Genomic DNA, 6533 nt, shown 5'->3' with positions numbered 1-6533 from the left:
AAATGGGCTTTCAAGAAACAGGTCATGACTCACTGAGCCCATTTCTTCCCTTCACACCTGTATATAAGGGTGTTGATTGCTTTCCACAGTCTGAAAGAAAACTAGGACTGTGAGCTAAATAGAGTTGTGCTGTCTAATATGGTGGGCACTGGTCACATATAACTACTGGGCATTTGAAATGTGGCTGGTCGGAGCTGAGATATACTATAACTATAAAATGCACACTGGATTTCTAAAATATAATATGAAAAAAGAGAGAGTGAGAAAGAATGTAAAACATCTTACAAGCTTTATATTGACCATATGTTAAATGATAATATTTGGGGTACATTTGGCTAAATATAATATGTCACTAAACTGTTTTTTAAAAAGAGAGCAAGATATGGGCTTTGCCAGCTCAAAGAGGAGAACACGTTTTATGAGGGCCCCAAACTTTATGTGTATCAAAGATGGCAAAATGGCAGAGAACAGAGCTCAGTCTAATTTGGCCTAATTGGCAACGCTGCATAAGCCTTATTAGGAAAAACTGTTTTCAGCCTTGTGGGAGTAATCTTATGCCCTAGATGTCAAGATCTCCTATGAGCCCTAAGCTCACCCTAATGAAGGGGTAAGTGGTATGACAACCTCCAGTGCTTTCGGGAACAACATGTCTTAAGTTCCTTTTGCCTAGGGATGTGTCACATTCCCCAGCACTGTTGAGGTACAGCTGTCTCCAGAGACCTACCCAGAAGTTACAGCCCCTGTGAAGTACAAAATACAGTAGGCAGATAAGACCTTCAGAGGTTAAGTGGGAAACAGAATTGATATATTTCTTGTTCTGATGCATAGAATATTGTCATTTTTCCTGACATTCAAATTTATTAAGGGTAAAGATACAATTTTTGTTTTACTACTTTCCAAAATTTTAAGCATTAACATTTAGTAATGCTACGTCTGGCAAATATTGTTTTATTTAGATATCCTTTTTAAATAATGTTTATTTACTTATTTTTCCTAGAAAGAGAGATAAGCACAAGTAGGGGAGGAACAGAGAGAGAAAGAGACACGTTCCGAAGTGGGCTCCAACGTCTGAGCTCAGGAACTGTGAGATCATGACCTGAAGTCAGACGCTTAACCAACTGAGCCACCCAGGTGCCCCTAGATATCCTAAAATAGGTTTGATTATAATTTATTTAGAGAAGGTTTGATTATCATTTATTTAGAGAAAGCAAACCTTTCAAAAATTAAATTTAATAAAGTATAGCATTAAGATTAAAAAACATAATATAGAAACACTATAGAGAAACATTAATTAGGGAATGGTAGAGTTTGTGGCAGGTTAGAGGTTATGTATCTACTCTGAAGGGCGTACACAAATTTCATGTGACTGTGTCTCTGGGTTAAAGGTGTACAGAAATCCTTAGTACCTACAGACCTCTTTATCTCCTCTGACAGAGGTCAGTGTCAGAGCAAATAATCAAAAGGTTTTCTGGATTCCTATACTCCCTCAGCTGTAGACCTTAGACATCACTGCACATACAGGTACACCAGGGCAGGAAAGAGAGATCCTGCAGTCTCAGGTGGGTCTTGTGACAGAGCCAGTGTTTGGGTGGACATGGTATTAATTGTTCTCCAGTTTTTGCTGTCACTGAGGCAGGGCTGACCCTACCAAGACATGAGAAGTGGGAAATAGTTGAGTCAATATAGGGTTGGTTGATTTTCTAAGAGAAATGGGAGATCCAGATTTTTATGTGGAAGCATCTTATCTCTTAATAGCTGTATTGGTGTATAATTGGAATATGATAAACTGCACACATTAAAATTGTAAAATTTGATGAATTTTGACATATGTGTACACCTGTAATACCATCACCATAATTAAAGTAATGAGCATATCATTACCCCCAAAAGTTTTCTCCTGCCCCTTCATAATCTCTTCCTCTTACCCCTCCCTAATCCCTCATTCTCATTCGACCATTGATTTGTTTTATTTCACAGTATAGTTTAATTTGCACTTTCTGGAATTTTATACAATAATTAATATAATAATAATATAATAATATATATTAAATAATAAAGCTTTTTTGCCTTCTTTCGGTAAGCATAATTGTTTACAGATTAATATTTATTTATTTATTTATTTATTTTTGCTGAGTAATACTTCGCTGTGTATGGATGTAATACACTTGTTCACCCATCAGTTGTTGATGGACATTAAAGTTGTTTCCAGTTTCTGATTATTAAAAATAAAGTTTGTTTGAAAGAAAAAAAAGAGTCTGTAATGAATTTACAAAATCAGTTGCCTTGCAAAAAGAAAGGCAACTCGTCAAGAACAAACCCCTCCACTCATACTGCCCATGAAGAAGCAGATTCTGGCATGATCCACGGAGGAATTTCAAGATGTGGGGAGGAGATAGCACTTATATCCAATGTAATTGCAAATTCTTGCTAATTTGTGTAAGCAAGAAATCAGGAGGTATAATGGGAATGGATTTTAAGTTTGCTAGACCAAGGAGAATAGAACATTAGGTTAAATGAGGTAAAATTGATCAAGATAGGTAAACTTACCTGAGATCTGGCATTTAATGGGCAAAGTGAAGCAACTAGAAGCAGATCTAATAGTTTGCTAAAGCCCAGACTGAGTGGTGGCCTACATGAAAGAGTGCAAATGCCCCAGAATTTCCCTGCAACAATTTTTCTGTATCTCAGAGGTATGACTCCTGGAAATTACATTTCCAAGTTTTTTGTTCTTTGGCTTGCATGTAGGTTTTAGACAGTGGGAGGCACTTAAGGGAGACTGGACGGCAGAAGGTAAGGGGAATCCAGGTTTCTTCTCCCTCTATGCATCAGCTGGCTTCTCTGGCAATGTTTACATCTCCTTCTTTGTTCCAGTAACCCTTCCAAACAGTCCTGCCATGGCTCCAGCATTTGCCAAGTGATCTTGAGCCCTAGACACCAGTAACACCACCCTAGGTTTCTCTCTCTAACCTAGAGGTGGTGATTATTTCCTGGCTGATACTAATGTCTGTGTTGCCCCGCCTCCCCTCAGTTTTGGGTTCCCAATGCATCTATCAACTGACTAGCTGATTTCCTGAAGTAAATTCCTTCTGTTTAAATACTTATTTAAAGTATTTTTTGTTAAGTCCTGTTTTTTCTAGTTATAGTCTTTTTTTTTAATGTTCATTTATTTTATTTTAGAGAGAGACATAGCAGGGAAGGAACAGAGAGAGAGGGAGAGAAAGAATCCCAAGCAGGCTCCTTGCTGCCAGTGCAAAGCCCAACATGGGGCTTGATCTCACAAACCCTGAGATCATGAACTGATCAAGAGTCGGACGCTTAACTGACAGAGCTACCTGGGTGCCCCTCTAGTTATATTCTAACTAGTGAACAATTATGCTGAAAGAATGTGAGAAGAAAGGTGTGTGAGTGAGAAATATGGGAGATAAACATTTTTAGTCATGGTTTCTGCAAAAAATAGATTATTCAAAAGATAGTTGAAGAAAATTTAATGAAAGGGCTATTTATAGAGTTGAGAAAAAGATTAAAGAACTCAATAGAATGGTGATGCACCCAGAGACTAACAATAGTGTGAAGCTATTCCCAGCCTTACAAAAGAAGGCAAGAGAGAAACCATGAATGTGGGAACTTACAAAATCTATAACTATGGGAAAGGGCCCCCGAGAGGAGTTGTGGCCATAGGTAGGGGAACACGGCCACTATTAAACTGTTATCTGGCAAGGAAGGATCATCTGGAAGTGGGAACAGACACATGACCTCCCTCTGCTCCTGACCTCACTTAGATCCTTTTCCAATACCTTTCACTGGCAAAATGCAATTATTAGAGCCCAAGGGGGCTCTGGTGATTCAGTCCATAGTGGTCATCCTGTCAGCACATAGAACAGAGCAGAGAGAGACAGAGATTGGATCTAGAAAAACAAAAGAGATTGACCCGCATAACCAACTAATGAGTTGAAAGTTGAGAGTACCTGCTAAAACTGATAAATCAAGAAACAGCTGTAAAAGTATGTTTCAAGGGAAAAACACAGTTTCCTCACATACAACATTTCTGTTACTGGATGTGTGGGGTTTTCCCCCACATTGGTTGACTCTCTAACACCAGTCAAATGCCCCACAATTCAATTCAATCATGATATTAACTGCAGTTAGCACAGACACCGCAGGTTAAGGGCTTAGTCCCGCGAAACTGCTCCCTACGTCACATGCCAGTTGAATGTAGTAGGTCCCCAGGTTATGCACAACTCCTATCTGACAAATCAGAGGTTCCCATGACCCTCTACTCAGGTTTGATAATTTGCTAGAATGGTTTACAGAACCCAGGAAAACAGTTTACTTACTATTGCTGATATATTACAAGGGATATTTTAAAGGATACAGATGAACAGTCAGATGAAGAGAACATAAGGCAAGGTCTGCAAGGATCCCAAGCATAGGGGCTTCTGTCATTGTAAACTTGGAGTATGCCACCCTCCCAGCATGTAGATGTGTTTACCAACCTGGAAGCCCCTCGAGCCCCATACTTTTGGGATTCTCACGGAGGCTTCACCATATAGGCATGATTTAATCGTTAATTCAATCTCCAGCCTCTCTCCCCTTCTGAGGACGGGCAGTAGCGTTGAAAGTTCTAAGCTTCTAATCACAGCTTGGTCTTTCTGGCTTCCAGCTCCCATCCTGAAACTATCTGGGAGCCCGCCAAAATTACCTCATTGACACAAAAGAACACTACCATCACCCAGGAAATTCTAGGGGGGGGTTGGGAGTTCTGTGCCAGGAATTGGAGTTAAAGACCAAATATTAAGAGATCCTAGTGGTCTTTCTAGGAAATTCCAAGGGCTTTACAAGCTCTATGCCAGGAAACAGGGGCAGAGACCAATACATATATTTTATAGTATTTTACAGTATATTATATATAAAGATAATACAGCTAAAAGAGTTGAAAATGATCACTTCTGAAAGTGAGATGCAAAAGTAGAAGTTTATTTTCCATAAGCCATAATGAACTATTTGAATATTTAAACTATGTACATGTATGCATGTGTATATACATATTGTTTTGTGTGCTGGTCTCAGCTCATCAATAACCAATGTTGTGGCTGGACTGGTCCTAAAGGTTATTATGATCACAAGCTGCCCTTCAGCAATAACCACCAGAAAACTTTAAAAAAACGTTTATTACTTACAGATCTTGGAAATTACATAGCACACCTGGGGCCACACATCAAGGTCACAGGTAGAGAGAGTACAGGTCTGGGGTTCTGCTTTTATTGGGGTCAAGGGTGAGGGCCTAAGATTTCACAGACTCTTTCTTTATTGGTGAATTTAAAATGTAAGAGTGGGAATTTAAAGTTTGGGAAGAGAAAAAACAAGTGGCCCAAACCAAGATCTCTAAAACAAAGGAGTGGGGTGCGTGGCCTGGCTCTTTACCTGGCCATGTGACTGGAAATGTGTTTATTCAAGATAACTGTTGTTGAATTGGATGCCTCTGCAACCAAAGCTTAAATCAGGAACTTGCATTACAAAAAAAAAAAAAAAAAAAGAGAAAACCAACTACCAGGGCTTACACTACATAATACACTACACTTTATAAACATATATGTATATATCATGCAATTTAATTAAAAATAAAATTCTTAGAAGAAAAGTGAAAACACTTTGGTGTCAGTATTCTCATTTACCTGGGATAATACCCATTTGCCCCTGTTGCTGCTATATAATTATTCACAGTGCTCTCTTTTACCTTCCGTGGTAGGCAGAATAATGCCCCCTTCTCCAAGACATCCATATGGTAATACCTGGAACCTGTAAATGCTACCATCTATGACAAGAAAAAAAAAAAAAGATCTTTGCTTATGTAGTTAAGGTAAGGATTTTGAGATCGGGAGCCCATCCTGATTATGAGGGGGCACCCTAACTGCAATCACATGTATCTTTATGAGATAGAGGCAGAGGAAAACTGGACAAACACAAAGTAGGAGAAGGTGAGGTGACCACGGAGGCAGGGAATGGAGTTATGCAGACACAACACAAGGAAAGTTGACAACCACCAGAAGCTGGAAGAGGCAGGGAACAGATTTCTTCATTAAAGACTCTGGGGAGGAGGGAGAACGGCTCTGCTGACACTTTGATTTCAGCCCAGTGAAACTGATAAAGGAATGGGTCTGTGAGAGCACAAACTTCTGTTGTTGGTTTGTTTGTTTTTTAAGCAGACCAACTGTATGATAATTTGTTACAACAGGAAACTAACACATTGTCAAAAGTGCCCCATAATGGAAGATAAATTATACACTCATGCTATCTCCATCTCAGTGAGTCCATTTCTTAGCTGTCCTTACATCCCATTCTGCCCATTTTCCTTCACTCTCAGCTAATAAATATAATATCTATTTTATCAATAAGTGGACATGTTCAGATAGGAAATTTCTCAATGTCTGGCCTCCAGTTGACTCATGATTTTCAGGAATACTAATCTTTAACTCCTTTTTGCTGCTCTTAGAGGAGGTTTATTTTTTTTTAATTGTTTTTTTAACGTTTTATTT

This window comes from Panthera uncia, chromosome X (assembly GCF_023721935.1).
Source record: "Panthera uncia isolate 11264 chromosome X, Puncia_PCG_1.0, whole genome shotgun sequence".
In the NCBI taxonomy this organism is placed as follows: Eukaryota; Metazoa; Chordata; class Mammalia; order Carnivora; family Felidae; genus Panthera; species Panthera uncia.
This window is presented reverse-complemented; position numbering follows the sequence as displayed.